At 33.6% G+C, this 18938-nt stretch overlaps 1 protein-coding gene across 1 annotated transcript in view; it reads right to left on the bottom strand.

Annotated features, from left to right (window-relative positions):
* The window catches only part of LOC107737053 (disks large-associated protein 4-like), a 163577-nt gene that overhangs the window by 110751 nt on the left and 33888 nt on the right, over positions 1–18938 (bottom strand). The window contains exon 2 of the mRNA XM_016548457.1: positions 6036–6136. The gene's annotated coding sequence lies outside the window, so the exon portion shown is untranslated. The remainder of the gene's footprint in view (positions 1–6035; positions 6137–18938) is intronic.

Raw genomic sequence — 18938 nt, 5'->3', positions numbered from 1 at the left:
TTCCTCACACACACACACTCACACACACACACACACACACACACACACACACACTCACTCACACACAAACTCCCATTTTAGCATACATACATGTACATTTAGGTTATTGACAGACGCTTCTCACTAATGTCTGACTTTTTTAAATGTTAGTTTAAATCAGTTCATTTATAATTTGTAAACCACTGAATGGAAGTAAAAATAAGCTTTTTCTATCTATCTATCTATCTATCTATCGTTCTATCTATCATTCTATCATTCTATCTATCATTCTATCGTTCTTTCTGTCTATTGTTCGTTCGTTTGTTTGTTCCTTCTATCATTCGTTCATTCATTTGTTCGTTTTATCCATCCATTTCAAAAATCAAAGTTTGGAATGCCAGTTTTTTGTGTGTGAAATATTAGTAACGTGCTTTTCTTTAAATTTCCATTTCTTTTAATTTTATTTCATTAAATTGCAATTCTACATTCTGTTTGCTACCTCAAATCACATTCAGGAAGTGAACTGGAATTTTTAAGTCATTATTAGTTCAATTCGGAATGACATAAATGTAAATCTCAAATTTAAAAACCAACCACCTAGCAACGGCCTGACAACCACCCAGAACAATTAGCAACTGCATAGCAACAACTGTCCACCCTCAGCATGCTTGCATTGCGGTGCTGAGTAAGGTTTATAATTTCTTCATAAAATATAAAAATAAATGATAAATTCATGCTAGTGTTCACACCTCCCAGCATCCCTTTCGGTTTGTTTTTCCTCTGACATAAACATGAGCAAAATGAGGGTGACTCAGAGAGGAAATTTTAATGTTATGTGACATGTTAAGACCTCGGTCTATATCTGCATTTACAGAATATCTAAAAAAAACACAAAAAAAACATACTGTACACACTAAACAGAATGAGAGTGAAAGAGAGATGTGCAAGCAATACTCCTTTGTAATAATCTCAGACAAAAAAAAACTGCAGGAATTAATCTGCAATCCTGTGCACCGTGTGGGAGGTCGATCGATCCAGTATTGACAACGTCTAAAGAAATGTTAAAGAGCATGTTCTTTGAAAACGCTAAGATCCTCAGTCATGTCCTCTAACAAGAGCTATTCAAACACAGTCAAACGCTAATGTGTGTGTTTATGTGGTGATTCTGCTGAACGCAAGCATGCGGTGTTAATCTGCTGTCATTATGCGAAGCTGCTGAATCATTTCAGCAGCTTCATAATTTCTTATGCGAAGCTGCTGAATCATTTTGCCCGAGGATGAAGTACAGAGGACATCCACACTTACAATGACATCCCATAATACCAGTCACACTGTTTCTGTCCAACACATACACACGGCTGGATACAGAGATAAGTGGTGTTTGCTAAAACATAACCTGTCCCGCACACCACTGGCTCTACAGACATGAATGATCCCTCAAATCATACGTGTTGTTGAGGAGAATGCGCTGTTACTTTACCAAGTAATCAAACGCAGCATTTTCACCTGCTGGACCAGAAAACAGGTGAAGAAATCCCACAGATGACCACTGAAGGAGGAACCTGAGCCATAACAAGAGACCAGAAGATCACAGGGATGCGAGGACTCCATCATACAAGACATATGGCTCAGAACACCCTAGAAACTGCACAGCAACACACTAAAAACACCTAGAACACCCTAGCAACTGCATAGAAATTAACGTCTTAGCAGCCACATAAAAAATGTGCATAAGCACCCCTAACACCCTAGGAATCACATAGCAACACACACACACACACAAAAAAAAACCACCCAGAACACCCTAGCAACTGTATATAAATGAACATCTTAGCAACCACATAAACAATGAGGTTAAACAGTCATAATACCCTAGAAACTGCATAGCAACACACTAAGAAAACACCCAGAACACCCTAGCAGGAGGAACCTGAGCCATAACAAGAGACCAGAAGATCACAGGGATGCGAGGACTCCATCATACAAGACATATGGCTCAGAACACCCTAGAAACTGCACAGCAACACACTAAAAACACCTAGAACACCCTAGCAACTGCATAGAAATTAACGTCTTAGCAACCACATAAAAAATGTGCATAAGCACCCCTAACACCCTAGGAATCACATAGCAACACACACACACACAAAAAAAAAACACCCAGAACACCCTAGCAACTGTATATAGATGAACATCTTAGCAACCACATAAACAATGAGGTTAAACAGTCATAATACCCTAGAAACTGCATAGCAACACACTAAGAAAACACCCAGAACACCCTAGCAACTGTATAGAAATGAACATCTTAGCAACCACATAAACTATGCGGTTAAACAGTCATAGTACCCTAGAAACTGCATAGAAACACACTAAAAACACCCAGAACACCCTAGCAACTGTACAGAAATGAATATCTTAGCAACCACATTAACAATGCGGTTAAACAGTCATAGTGCCCTAGAAACTGCATAACAACACACTAAAAACACCCAGAACACCCTAGCAACTGCATAGCAACACATAAAAACACCCAGAACACCATAGCAACTGTATAAAAATTAACATCTTAGCAACCCCACATAAACGATGCGGTTAAACAGTCATAGTACCCTAGAAACTGCATAGCAACACAAAACACCCAGAACACCCTAGCAACTGTATAGAAATAAATATCTTAGCAACCACATTAACAATGCGGTTAAACAGTCATATTACCCTAGAAACTGCACAGCAATGCACAAAAAACACGCCAGAACACCCTAGCAACTCTATAGAAATGAATATCTTAGCAACCATGTAACAAATGTGTATAAAGACTAACAACACCCTAGGAATTGCATAGCAACACACTAAAAAAACCAGAACACCTTAGCACCTGTATAGAAATTAACATCTTAGCAACCTCATAAAAATGTGCTTAAACAGTCATAACACCCTAGAAACTGCATAGCAACATGTTAAAATAACAATCAGAACATCCTAGCAACTGTATAATATTAATATCTTAGCAACTGCATAGAAAATGTGTTTAAACACTATGACACTCCAGGAACCACATAGCAACAAACTAAAAATCACTCAGTATACCCGAGCAATTGCATAGCAATGCACTAAAAACACACACAGAACATTGCAACAATGCATTACAATACACTACAAACCACACCGAACACCTAGCAACCACAGAACATGCTAAAACACCCTAGCAACTGCATAGAAAACAAGAATTTGACAAAAATTTGACAAACACTAATTGTGACATGAACTACACTCACATTTTCTTCAGAAACATAAAAATCTATTTTGACATGTTTTTTTACGAGAACTTCAAAGATAAAAGACTTGATGTTCAGCCCGAACAAATTAAAATCTTTTAAATTGAATACAACCACAAACACTGACACAACATTTCTAAAAGAATTCAGTGCATAAATCTGTGATCTACTGTAGCTCATTCTCGCTTTTAGCTTTTGTTTTGCAGCATGCCGCTGACGTTAATTTGTCTCTGCTGTAAGTAAGTGTGTTCAGGTATGATGGGATTCCATGGAGATCAGCAGAAAATGCATATATTTTTTTAAAGGAAAATCCAGGTTAAATTAGCTGTTGTGGATTTTCCATCAAAAGTGCTAACATACTAATTAACAAATAGCACGATCACAATTTGATCAAAAATGCCAGTATCATACGCAAATGATTTAAATATGTGACAGAAGCTCCTCCTCCAGAAGTGCCACACGTTATTGTGACTAATCAGACGAAGTGTCTTCAGTTCAGGTCATTACGCTGAACCTACAGAAAGACTCTGTAAGAGTCCTTACTTTTTTTCGAGTTGTATATCATGATTTTGTCATGTATAAATTACAGCAAGCCATTCTCACCTGGGTCTGAAGAGTGTCTTTTGTCCTTTATAGACTCTATGAAAACAAAATAGGCAGCTTGCGGCTTTTAGACCATGTTTATTAGATTTAAGGTGGTTTAAAGAAATTAGCCATTGGCTAAATCTGGCACATTTCTATTGTTGAGATAGATAGATAGATAGATAGATAGATAGATAGATAGATTTGTAAGGTAGTCAACCTAACAATAGCTTACTTATAGTCATCTCACAGTACGAGCACACAGCGTGCAATCCAACACAAATCCTGTGAAGTTGTAGTTTCGGATGGATCGCCCGTCTAAAAGTTATTGGCGAAGTTAAAGATGCCGCTCCCATCAAAGTGATGAAACTGCAGCGGTTTTGCCTTACTGGAGGTCACTCATCGGCATTATGACATCATAAATCTGAGCCGGAGTGAGCGGCTGAGCGTACAGCCTGCTGATGAACTATTGGCAGGCAGCCCATCAATCTGCACACAAATCTCCATGTTTGACTCTTCATATACAAGACCGGCCCCCAGGGGCCCCTCATTCAATCTCACCAATGCTATAGAATCACCTAGAAAAAAATGAGCATGTCACGGAGCTCTTTGGAGGTTAAATCAAATTGGCTTTTGTTGCCTATGTTGCCTACGTGCACGTGGCTGCGGTTAGGGGACGTTCTGTAGATGAATTCATTTATAGTCCACCAGCAGTCATTTATCTTTTCGACAACAAAGTCTGAGTTCGGAGCATCGTAATCACATGGACTCGTCATGGCATGCATGCATAAACCACCACAGATTTGCTGTTTCTAGTCCAAATTTGAGCAGAAAGACTCATCTGACAGGGTGCTAGACAAAGACCTCATTTCGTTACTGATTGAACAAGACTGCCAGAGCACAAACTTGATCTTCCCATTCTGAAGTATATTACGAATGCAGCAGATCAGCACAATCAAGGCCACTGCGCTGTGAAGGTGAACAATAACAAATGGCAAAGGCACAATGCTGGTGTTCAAAGGCGAGCACAGTCTCCACCGCAGCGTGCTGGAAAACAGCAGTTCTCAACTGGTGTGTTGCAAAGCCAAAATGATGGGTCACAGACAGCATGGGGGGGCAAACTGCAAATAATAAAATTCCTCTAAGCATGAAATCATGCATTTTAAGGACTGCACAATAAATTTAAATATCAACTTTTTTTAAGGGAGGAGAAAACCATTCTCATATCTTTAGTTGTTGGTTATAGTAATTATATTAAAAATTAAGTAGCTAATATTAATAAATAGACGGTATAAGAAAATAGGACTTATTTTGAATAATGAAATTACTCATATCTTTAGTTGTTGGTTATAGTAATTATATTAAAAATTAAGTAGCTAATATTAATAAATAGACGGTATAAGAAAATAGGACTCAGCCTATATTACATGAAGTTTAAGTTTAATTATTGCCTTTATAATGATAATAAATATGAAATTATTATAAATATATAATATAAATAAATTGTATATGTATAAACAATATTTAAATTTTTTTATTCATTTATACATTTTAATTAAATACTACACTTCGATAGCCACAAATAATAAATTTCAATGATCATATAAATATATAACTATTTTAAACAATAACTGATTTTAATTAACAATCATTTTGATTAATAAATTTAATTTAATCATAAATAATTAATATATTTAAACTACAAATAATACATTTCAATAATACATTCAATAATTTGTATAATATATATTAATTATTATATATAAATATATATTTATATTGTGTATACATATAATAAATAAACAATATGAATAATATTTTAAATAAATTTAAGCTACAAATAATACATTTCATTAATAGTATATACAATGTTTTTATAATAAATATTTAGAATTATTATAAATACATAAGATTTAAACAATAATCTATTTGAAATAATCATTTTTATTAATTTAACAATAATTTTAAAAACTACAAACACAACAGTTCAGTGTTTTTATAATAAATATATAATGAAAAATTCTAATATAAATCTATAATAAATAACCAATATTTAAAAAATTATGTATTTTAATTAACAATCATTTATGTATGTTAAGTATGTACAGTATGTATGTTCATTCAGCACTATAGCTGTAAAATCTGAGCCCTTTAGCAAAAACCAGTTGAGAACCACTTTAATAAAAGTCTTCTTACCTCAGTCCGGATCTTTACATGCTCAGCATCACGTGAGACGGGACGGACGTTCTGGAGCGCTCCACGAATACAGCGAAATCCTCCCAGCGCTTTGTGTCATTCTGAAAGCAGACGACAGACAGCTCAAATCAGAACCTCCATATTCCTTCACATTCATTTTTAAGCAGCTCAAGAGGATGCAATTAATCTTCACAGATAATTAGCCCGAATATAATACCACAATCAAGAGACTAATGACTGACTAAACGCTCAGTGTTTGCATTGTTAAGTGTTTCACCCACACAAAGCAAAGCTCAATGTGTTTTTTGTGAACAAATGCAAGTAATAGTTACTCTCCTCAAAGACTTGATGATCTATAGCACAAATAATTAGGGTCAGGAGTTTATTCAGATTCTAAATATGAGCAAAAGTGAAGCTATTTCAGATTCAGTCTAAGATAAACCTTCCTAAACCAAACAGGACTGAACAATCTTCCGGACTAAATGTTTGTCTAATAGCGATTCTCCATTCACAATCATTTCAAGGTCTGAGAAACACTCAAATTGAGTTCAGGCAAAGCTTCCCGGGAGTCACCCGAAATTAATTCTGATCCTGTCCTGATTAAATATCCCTAAAACCTTTCCCTCAGGGATATAATTTGGGTTTTATTGTGCCGAGGTCTGAACCAAATGAATTCAGCAGCAGATTCAATAAACAAACTGATACGATCCGCTCGCTCAAATCGAATGTAAGCGAATGGAGAGCCTCGCTGTCCCTGAATACAGCGATTTTAATTCTGGGTTTGATCAATTACTCTTGTCACCAAAAAGAAACAATGCAATAAAGATGGGACCTTTATTTCATAAGCCAGTTGGTTTTGCTCAGAGCTGAATATTTCGCACACAACGGTATTGAAAATGAAAGCCATGCTAGTTTAAGGTGCTCCAATACTTCCAGCACTGCATTCGCCAGCCAAGCAACTGCCATTGAAATAAATGGGAATGCATATGGTTAGCTCTCTCCAGATATATTACAACTCACCGATCACAGTCATTAGGGGATTTGCAATAACAGTAATACAAAGTGCTGCTAAAGGGTGTGGTTAACTCTTAACTTTTATAAAGAATATCTCTTTGGTTTTGAGACTTTAGTGTTTGCAACTTTACAGATCTTCTTTATGCACCAAGAGCTTGTAACACTCCAAAGAGAAAGGAACAATTGAAATCACATCATATGACCCCTTTAATATCATATAGATACTATTTTAGTTTTTATCATTTTTAAATTAGTTTTTATTTTTATATTTTGTGTTTGAATTTGAATTTCATTTAACATTGTAGTCATTTTTGTGTGTGTGTTTTTTTAGTAGTGTCCTTTTTGTCATTATTTATTTTATAATTATTATTTTTGTTTTAGTTTAATTATTGTTTGCTTCTAATTGTTGCCTTGTTTTATTTCAGTTAATGTTTATCTTATTTCAAGTAATTAATTTTTTTTTGTTTTTGTTTTAGTTCATTTAATAGTTCATAACAATTCACTTAAAAATGTTTTTTATTGGTATTATGAAGTATTCTAATTTGTTGAGATAGTGAATTGGTGGGTTTTTGTTAAATGTGAGCCAAAATCATCACAATTAAAAGAAACAAAGACTTAAACTACTTCAGTCTGTGTGCATTGAATTTATTTAATACACGAGTTTCACAATTTGAGTTGAATTACTGAAATAAATGAACTTTTCCACGACATTCTAATTTATTAAGATGCACCTGTATGTTTCATTCATGCAATACCTAAAATAATGAAAATAAACGTTATTGTCTGCCTATTGACAGTCAGTGTTTTGATGCGATTACAAGAAGAAGAAAAAAACACAGTGTTTTTAAAATACAAGACATAATTTAAACTAAAAGAACACTAAAAGACAATAAAAAACAGTCAAAATGCAAAATATTGACTTTTAGGCTAAATGGTAATACCATAATTTATTTTTATATTAAATTAGCATTTAATTGGATTAGTCAACCACCTGAGCTGTAAATAAATTATTAGATAAATGCTACAATTAAATATTTATTAATTTCATATTTTTATAAATTATCTTAATTTTTAATTATCTAACAATAACAGTACACAATATTTTAACAAAACACTGTATTAAAATATGATTTGCAAGCCATAGCAGTGGGCAGGATTCATATATTTTTGTTAGTCTAGTTGCTTTTCTTTATTCTTAGTCTAAACACCTGCTTATATAATTTACTATACGAGTTGCAAAAAAATGCAATAATAAATTACATTTATAATTGGAAATGCATTAAAATGGCACTTAATTGGTCAGTCAATCACCTGAGCTGGAAAGAAAATAAATAAATACATTTTCAGATTTATTATATTTAAATACTATACTTTTAGAGTTTTCTTGGGGGGGAAAAAAAACCTACACAGCTACTGTATCTTTTAATGGCCATCAATGAAGAAGGATGCTTTTAGGCGGCATAAAGGTGTAGTTACAGTATCTAACACCAGGGGTAATCTGTATTTTAACTAGTTGGTGTCTAATGGGAATATATTCTGCAGAGGGATTGAATCCTACACAACAACGTCAGCAAACAGACAGGCTTGTTTTTCCACGTTCACACTGAGACACAACTATGACATCATAGAGAACCATACATCATCATAAGAATGTTCACTGCATTACTGCATTTTAAGAAACAAATATAAGAAATGCAAAATATTCTACAATTCCAGAATGCCTCCGTCAAGGTCCATCAGTCTCGTCTCTAAGAAAGACCCAGTTTGAGGCCCCCTTGTGAAGGACCTCTAAATTATTCATGACCACATTCTCTGCGGGCACTAACGGCAATATGAGCAGAAGAAAACGCTGAAAGGAACTGATGTCACAGGGTCAGGGGCTTATTTTAGCGCCACGCTACGCCGAGTCCTGCTTCGTCAGCAAACACCAACAAATTGGGACAATTTTAGAAATTTTGAAGGTTCTACTTCACTTGCAGCAGAACAGCATAACATTTCTGATAATCATGTTTCATGCTTTGGGATATATAAGACTGCACAATACCTGCAATTTCTTTAAAAATAATGTGTGGTTATTTTCAAAACGGAACACTTACTAGTTACTGTATAATGCGCAGCATATACTGTACAATGCCTTATTTAAAAAAAAAAATTATCAAGAAAAAACTATATTTTATAATTTTTTTAAATAAAAGATTTCATTTTTAAAAAATGATTATATTTTGTCTGTTCAAATAGTTTTAAAATATTTAATAATTATTATACTGTATAATGCGCAGCATATACTGTACAATGCTTTATTTAAAAAAAAAAATTATCAAGAAAAAACTATATTTTATAATTTTTTAAAATAAAAGATTTCATTTTTTAAAAATGATTATATTTTGTCTGTTCAAATAGTTTTAAAATATTTAATAATTATTAATTCTAAAATATTTTATAATTAAAATATTTTTAATTTTTAATTTAAAAATATATTTTTTAAGTGTCACAAAAATCACAGTTATAATTTTAAAATGTAAAATATTTTAGAATTAAAATATTTAATCGTTTTTAATTAAAAAAATATTTAATAAAAACATATTTTATCTATTAGCAGTCTGGTTAAATAATGACTGAAAAAATAGATAAAAATAAAATCACATTTATAATTGGAAAACGCAAGGAAAATTTTGTTTTCATTCCAAATGCAAGGAAAATAAAATTATTTATTTTCAAGTAACAATTTTTTTAATGGATTTAGTTTTAGTTGTAGTTAACTAAAATAACCCTGACATGACCTCACTCTATAGTATTTCAGTTCAGCGACTGGTGTCCATAATCTCACAAAGTTATTTTGCATTTTTAATCCAATTTTGGGTAAAAGCTCTTAACTCTTTTAAATCAGATCAAATAATTGCTGTAAATATTTCCTCCGGTTCATTAAAAAATAATATACTGCAACCACGGTCATTCCTATCTGGATGAGATTAGATTTCTCAAAGAGCAGAAAACTGGTAATTTGCACTTTCACAGAGATTGCGTGAGAAAAACACAAAAAAAGTGTTTGATTCAGATGAGAATTAAATCACAAAGTGCATCTGTGAAAATCAAATTTGTCCGAGAAAAATCAGTCTCATGTGAATAAGGCTCATGAGCAGATGACAAATCAAAAGCATCCAATCTCAGCGCCAGTCAAAACACACATTACCAAACACACTCCGAATCACATTCACTAAAGACAAAAGACATCAATATTCTGTCTGTCTTGAGGCACATTATTTGCGACAAGCTGTGTTTTGCTCCGAACGAAAATCGCACCATCTGGGAATAAATGTGGGAATATATTTTCACCATTTCCACTGATATTCATTCGTTTGCTGTCATGAATTGGGTGACTGGCCCATGGCACCTTACAGCTGTCTAATTCACACTCGCCCACACATGAAAGTTTGTCGTGTAGGTGTTCTCTACCTGGAAGACCCACTCAAGGCACCAAACTAGACTATAACAAGCCAGATTGACACCTGATTTACTCACTAACCCACACACACACACGCTCACACAGATACTGCAGCAGTGGGTGGAGTTTGAAGGGTTGTCAAATGAAATCTTTATGGGGTAAATGGCCAAATATCCCTCCTGCCTTCCCCATTTAGAGATTCCTCTGCTCTCCAGCAAAATCCCATTTCCAGTCTGTCATTCTTGAAGCCACCCGTGATGATTGCAGAAGTTCAGTTTATTTAGAGTCGTGAAAGAAGCGCAGAATCTCAGCATCGGGTTCATCCAGGAGCTAATGGCAACTTAGCGCCCTGCTCTCCAGAAATTCATTCATAACGCTTTGACGTCTGTGGAAGAGGCATAATAACTCGCACCATACGATGCAGAAGTGGCCGTATTCATCTCTTGCAGCAGGCAAATGGTTCTCTGACACGCAGGACAGATAAATCACAAATGAGATCTCTTTATTATCTCAGTAGCGTCTCTTAAATGTCAATGAGGTTAAATGGAGAGTAAAAGACATCTGAAGTACAGAAAGACTAAGAAAAGATTCAAATTAAAACAGTAATCAGAGGAATTCTCAATAATGTCTCAAACTGTGCTCAGATTTGCCTAGATCCCTAAATCCATAATCAAAAGTCAGAGATCTTACCATGAATTCAAACATTTCTCATCAAATTCTGATTCATTTACACTTACTGGATCTCAATAATTGATTGATTTTTCTCTTAAGGAATTAAAGGAGAAACATGTGAGATAAAGTTAAAACTTAAATAAGACATATAATTAAGAACTCCATTATGTCTCATGAGCTACAAAAGAGCAACATCTGAGCAATAACATTTTCTTCTGGTAGTTCTTCAGATTATATTTGTCTCACACAAAGAGATCTCTTTAACATCTCAATAGTGTCTCCTATACATCAGTGAGATTAAATGAAGAGTGAGCGAATTTTTCTGAAGTAGAGAAAGACTCTAGTAAGCAGAAGAGTTCTCAATAACGTCTCAAATTGTGCTCAGATTTGCCAAGATCCCAAAATCTGTAATCAAGAGATCTCAATATGAACTCAAACATTTCTCATCAAATTCTCATTCATTTATACCTCTATACTTATGCTGGATGTCAACAATTGATTGATTATTAAGAAATTAAAGGAGAAACATGTGAGATAAAGTTGAGACTTAAATAAGACATTATTAAGAACTCCAATATCTCTCCAGCGCTACAAAAGAGCAACATCTGAGCAATATCTTCTGGGTAGTTACAGTATGTATGTTTCATAAAAATGTCTCTTTAACATCTCAAATAAGATCTCTTTAACATCTCAATAGTGTCTCCTATACATCAGTGAGATTAAATGGAGAGTGAGAGAATTTTTCTGAAGTAGAGAAAGACTCTAGTAATCAGAAGAGTTCTCAATAACGTCTCAAATTGTGCTCAGATTTGCCAAGATCCCCAAATCTGTAATCAAGAGATCTCAATATGAACTCAAACATTTCTCATCAAATTCTCGTTCATTTATACCTCTATACTTATGCTGGATGTCAACAATTGATTGATTATTAAGAAATTAAAGGAGAAACATGTGAGATAAAGTTGAGACTTAAATAAGACATTATTAAGAACTCCAATATCTCTCCAGCGCTACAAAAGAGCAACATCTGAGCAATATCTTCTGGGTAGTTACAGTATGTATGTTTCATAAAAATGTCTCTTTAACATCTCAAATAAGATCTCTTTAATATCTCAATAGTGTCTCCTATACATCAGTGAGATTAAATGGAGAGTGGGAGACTTTTCTGAAGTAGAGAAAGACTCTCAATAGAGTTCTCAATAACGTCTCAAATTATGCTCAGATTTGCCAAGGTCCCAAATTCTGTAATCAAAAGTAAGGGATCTCAATATGAACTCAAATATTTCTCATCAAATTCTCATTCATTTATACCTCTATACCCTTACGCTATGTCAACAATTGATTGTTTTTACTTCTCTTAATGGAGAAAGGGAATTAAAGGAGAAACATGAGAAAGTCAAAACTTAAGTAAGACATAATTAAGAACTATTGACTCATTTGAGTCTGCAGACTAAGAATATTTAGGAGAAAAACATTGAGTTGAGACATAAGTGAGAACTCCATCATGACTCCTTAATTTCTCTTAGACATCAATGAGATCAAATGCAGACTTTGAACTACTTCTTAGATGTTTCTCCTGAAAAAAAACACCCAAGTCTCAACTAGAGTTTCAGAAGAGGTCTCCACAATGTCTCAAACTCTGCTCAGATGTGTCAAAGTCTGCAGTCAAAATCCTTTGCATGTCAACAATAAAACATTGGATTCTGTTTTGACTTTTCCTAAGCATAGTAATGAAAAAACATGAGTTGAGACATAACTGAGAACTCCATCATGACTTTTTAATATCTCAATCAATAGTTTCTCTTAGACATTAGTGAGATCAAATGGAGAGCAAATGGAGACTTTTCCAGAAGTGCCCAACTTCACAGATGTTTCTCTGGAGAAAAACACCTTACTCTCAACTACAGTTTCAGAAGAGATCTCAACAATGTCTCAAACTCTGCTCAGATGTGCCAAAGCCTGCAGGCAAAATACTTTAAATGTCAAGAATGAACACATTTGCTTCTGTTTTGAATTTTCCTATAAGGATGTTTAGAAACAAACATGAGTTGAGACATAAGTGAGCACTCCATCATGACTCTTTAATATCTCAATAGTTTTTCTTAGACATCAATAGGATCAAATGGAGAGCAAATTGAGACTTTTCCGGAAGTGTCCAACTTCTCAGATTTCTCTCCTGAGAAAAACATCCTAGTCTCAACTACAGTTTCAGAAGAGATCTCAACAATGTCTCAAACTATGCTCAGATGTGCCAAAGTCTGCAGGCAAAATACTTTACATGTCAAGAACGAACACATTTGCTTCTATTTGGACTTTTCCTAAGCATAGTAATGAAAAACTATGAGTTGAACTTGAGACATAGCTGAGAACTCATGACTCCTTAATATCTCAATAGTTTCTCTTAGACATTAATGAGATCAAATGGAGACTTTGTGGAAGTGTCCTATGTCTTAGAGGTTTGTCCTGAGAAAAAACCCTAGTCTCAACTAGCGTTTCAGAGGAGATCTCAACATTGTCTCAAACTCTGCTCAGATCAAAATCTGCAGTCAAAATACTTGCACGTCAACAATTAACACATTTGTTTCGGTTTTATTTTTTGCTAAGGATATTTAGGAAAAAACTTTTTTGTTGTAAGCAAATGTCTTCTACTCTCTCCCAGAAGACACGTGAAAATTAGTTTTATCTTTAGCATTGAGAAAAAAGGTGGGTGTGTGAAAAAGATCTCGTCAGACACACACATGTGAAAAAGGACAACACTCAGAGTATGTGAGTAACTACACGGCTCAATCTGCGCAGGGCAGTAGGATCTGTCTGTTGGCTTTGCGAGCGTTTTCTCAGGGCGAGACACCCAGAGATGCTCCGAGGCTTTATCAAGCATCCGCTACACTGACAGAGTTGTCACAGCGACGGCGTTTCCAGTAGAATACCTGATTAAACCGGCACTGCTGTCAGACCGCAGCGCTCATTTAGAGCCTGAAGCTCTGCATTTCCAATAGCAACAGCATGAATGAGAGCGAGGAGGCGAACGGAGACACGGATCATCACAGGGAAGGCCAGAAAGCAGGATTAGAGGAGGAAGATCAGATCGAGATGATCGCTGAGTTTGACCTTCACTGAAGATCTCCTGCTTTCTAAACTTCACATACTGTACTGCCACGAGACCAGAGCCGCTGGAATCGCTTTACACAAATTTCACACAGTAGCTCTGTTAGTGAGCTGAATAAATACAGAGCATGCTGTGCACAGCATCAAGGCTGCTCAAAAACGACTTGTGCAGAAAAAAAATTAATCAAATATGGCAGATGAGTCAGGAAATAAGTAATGTTGTAATGTAATGTAAATGCAATTAACTAATGGGACATTACTGTAAAGTGTTACCAAATTAACCAGCTTTATGACGGTAACCAATAAATGGCCAATATTTAAAAAAAAAAAGCAGGATTAGAGGAGGAAGATCAGATCGAGATGATCGCTGAGTTTGACCTTCACTGAAGATCTCCTGCTTTCTAAACTTCACATACTGTACTGCCACGAGACCAGAGCCGCTGGAATCGCTTTACACAAATTTCACACAGTAGCTCTGTTAGTGAGCTGAGCAAATACAGAGCATGCTGTGCACAGCATCAAGGCTGCTCAAAAACGACTTGTGCAGAAAAAAAATAAATCAAATATGGCAGATGAGTCAGGAAATAAGTAATGTTGTAATGTAATGTAAATGCAATTAACTAATGGGACATTACTGTAAAGTGTTACCAAATTAACCAGCTTTATGACGGTAACCAATAAATGGCCAATATTTTAAAAAAAATACTATTTTGTCTAAATAAAATGTGCAGATCTGTCTAAGTAAATAAAATAAAATAAAAAACTATAATCAAATTAACAACATAACATAAAACAACATAATAACAATTATGTAACAAATTAACAACATAATAATGTACAGTGTGGCAAACATATACTCTTATTATTTTTCTTATCCATATTTTTATATTTAGATTTGCTAAAGATACTTCTAATAACATTAATAAAAAAATTAAATGTTAAAAAAAATTAACTTGAAGTGAGCGTCAAAGGATGGCAAATTATCTAAATCATGTGCTGTATATTTTTATTAGAGATATTAAAATTCTGGCTAATAAGATAAAATAAGCCATGTTTTATGCAATAACCAATAAATGGCCAATATTAAAATATACTTATTTGTCTAAATAAAATGTTTATTATTTATGTAATTTTGTCTAAATAAATAAAATAAAACACTAAATAAAAGGCATCATAATCTTATAATATACAGTATGACAAACAGATATTCTTATTTTTTTCTTCTAGATATTTTTTTTATACTTATTTGTCTAAATAAAATGTTTATTATTTATGTAATTTTGTCTAAATAAATAAAATATAACACTAAATAAAAGTGAATGTAGGCATCATAATCTTATAATATACAGTATGACAAACAGATATTCTTATTTTTTTCTTCTATATATATATATTTCTAAATATTAATAATTTCATTATATCAGCCATTATCTATTCAGTTCTGCGTGACAAACAATCCTGCTGTGATCCTGAGAACCATAAAGGACCTGCTTTAGTCAATTAGTCATTATCATCTTGACAATATTCCAATAATCACATTTTTTTCTAAATCTTTTTTGTGTGAGGGTTTGCATGTGTGCGGGTGAGAAACACCCAAAAGACCGTCCCGATGAAGGTCCTTGAGGAAGTTTTGCACAGACTAATAAGGAAGCAGATGTGTGTGAGCTTAGTGAAATGCTGTCCCACCTTTGCTTAGATGATCAGTATCCCATTACACAGGGTCTTATAGTCTGCCCAAGGTCAGGTGACCTGTTTGTGTATTCTTAACTCTTATGTGTTTTCAAGTAACTGATTAATGCCGACACTAAAAAAAAAAATACTATTTTGTCTAAATAAAATGTGCAGATCTGTCTAAGTAAATAAAATAAAACAAAAAACTATAATCAAATTAACAACATAACATAAAACAACATAATAACAATTATGTAACAAATTAACAACATAATAATGTACAGTGTGGCAAACATATACTCTTATTATTTTTCTTATCCATATTTTTATATTTAGATTTGCTAAAGATACTTCTAATAACATTAATAAAAAAATTAAATGTTAAAAAAAATTAACTTGAAGTGAGCGTCAAAGGATGGCAAATTATCTAAATCATGTGCTGTATATTTTATTAGAGATATTAAAATTCTGGCTAATAAGATAAAATAAGCCATGTTTTATGCAATAACCAATAAATGGCCAATATTAAAATATACTTATTTGTCTAAATAAAATGTTTATTATTTATGTAATTTTGTCTAAATAAATAAAATAAAACACTAAATAAAAGGCATCATAATCTTCTTATAATATACAGGACAAACAGATATTCTTATTTTTTTCTTCTATATATATATATTTCTTTTACAGTTTGCTAAAATTACTTTCAATAGCATTATTAAATGATAAATAAAAATCAAAAATGTTTTGAAAGATTAATTATGCGAGCATAAGATGATGTCAAAGGTAATAGAAATGTGAAATTAAATATGCAATTTGCTAATGTGGTACCAAAAGAAATCTAATGCAGCTATTATTGGTCAATAACATTAGATATCTTAAGTACAAAAAATTAATTACTTGTAATTAGAGTATATATTAGATTTCAAAATGAGTGTAATCAGACTACAGTTACACAATGGCAGTAAATTATTCATAATTTATTGATTCTCGCTAATTCTTTTTTTCTCTTTTGAATTTTCCTTTCTAAAAATCCTTCTGTGTATCATTCCATTTAGCTCTAATTATATTCATAAATGTCATGTAAACAAATTTGCAAACCATGCTTCTGAATAGTTACTTTGGGTAAAAAACTATGCAAGTTACTAAACACTGGTGATGTATAAAAGTAATAGGGCTTCATCTGACAGGTCGGGGACCCCTGGTCTCATCCATTAATTAAAAAACATTGCACACACTGTCTAAACCAACAGTCTTTAGTCTTTTGCTTGTCAAATTGCATTTTCTGGTCCAAATGAATGCACTTGGGTTTTTGCAGCACTACGCCATTTAAATATCCGAGCTGAACATCGCACATCCAAATTACAAGCGGTGAAAGTTGCATATGAAAGGCGCATCATAAGAGAGATTGCTAGTGTGATATTCCCTCATGGTGAGATCCCTGGAGATTCTCACCTCACGTACAGAGCTTCAGACCAGCATTTGAGGACAATGCGGCAAGCGGCTCCTATTAGCATTGAGAGAGAGAGAGAGAAATGGAGAGAGGCGGCGAGACGCACATACTGATGAGGATGATGCAGAGTGTGTTTGCGTGACCCAGGTGCATACAGATGCAGACCAAACGCTTGTGCACAGAGGTGGAGATGTTTCACAAGCTTTGATGTTCAGCACTGAATGCTGAATCATTGTTAGTTCTTCATACAGAAGGCTGCTGGAGAATAATAGATGTTGTCCGGGGCCGAAAGGACACGTTTATCTCTTACTCACTCAGACACACACTCACAAAAAAAAAACCTCCTGAACTCTGTGTGAACTGACACTAAACGTCTCTGTGGATAAACGACAGCCGGCGACTGACTTGTCCTGCTGTCTCACCTGTAGCTGGTTGCAGCAAACCCTGCGCCGGCAGCTGTGTGTCTCACGTGTCTCCGTCTGACAGCATCGGATGCGACATTCGTCAGTACAGATTCTGCTCTTATATACTAACAGCGTGTTTTGTCAGCTGATGTGTGTCTTACTCTTACAGATAGAGTTTAAAAAGGTCACAGGGTTGAGCTAAATTCTGAGTTTTCCTTTCAAAACATGAGATGTGAGCTGAAGTGAAGTGCTGAACTGGAGCTGGAACAACAAGAAAAGGAATTTACAGAATTGCAATTCAAAAAGAACTCAACAAGAAGGGATTTTTTGCAAAGCATATTTATATGATTAAGTTTACTCATTGTACGTAATTTTCTGATCAGTGCTACAAGATTGGGCTGGTTTCACACACAGTCAGCCAAATCAGATCAGACCATTATTCTGGTAAATTTTCACTTGATGTGCCATGATTTATTATTTGATTAAATACTAATACAAAAAGTAAAGTAAATAAATATACATATTATTTACATGTATTGAAAATTGTAAAATTACATATAAAAATTACTTATAAAAAAGCTATTTTATTTCTGTTTAATTATTGACTCTATTTTAAATAAAAATAACACACACACTAAATAAATAAATAAATAAATAAACATAAAATGTTACATTTATTAAATTACTATTTATTACTAAATTACTTTTAAATGTAATATTAAATAACAAAACTTTTGCATTGTACACACACACACACACTCATATATAAATATATATCTTTTTACAATTGTGTACTCTCACTAAAAAAAAATGTAAAAACAGCTGATAATATATTTATTTATATTTGCATAAATTATAATCGCTTATATATATATATATATATACACACACACACACACACACACACACACAATTAAATAAAATTAGCTCATTAAACATTAAAGATATATGTTGATAGTATGATAGTTATTTTACTCTACATATATATATATAGAGAGAGAGAGAGTAAAATAATATATATATATACAGTGGGTACGGAAAGTATTCAGACCCCCTTAAATTTTTCACTCTTTGTTATATTGCAGCCATTTGCTAAAATCATTTAAGTTAATTTTTTTTCCTCATTAATGTACACACAGCAC

The sequence above is a fragment of the Sinocyclocheilus rhinocerous genome, unplaced genomic scaffold (genome assembly GCF_001515625.1).
Source record: "Sinocyclocheilus rhinocerous isolate Xijiao unplaced genomic scaffold, SAMN03320098_v1.1 scaffold464, whole genome shotgun sequence".
Lineage (NCBI taxonomy): Eukaryota > Metazoa > Chordata > Actinopteri > Cypriniformes > Cyprinidae > Sinocyclocheilus > Sinocyclocheilus rhinocerous.
Note: the sequence above shows the minus strand (reverse complement) of the source record. Positions and strands in the feature narration are given on the sequence as shown.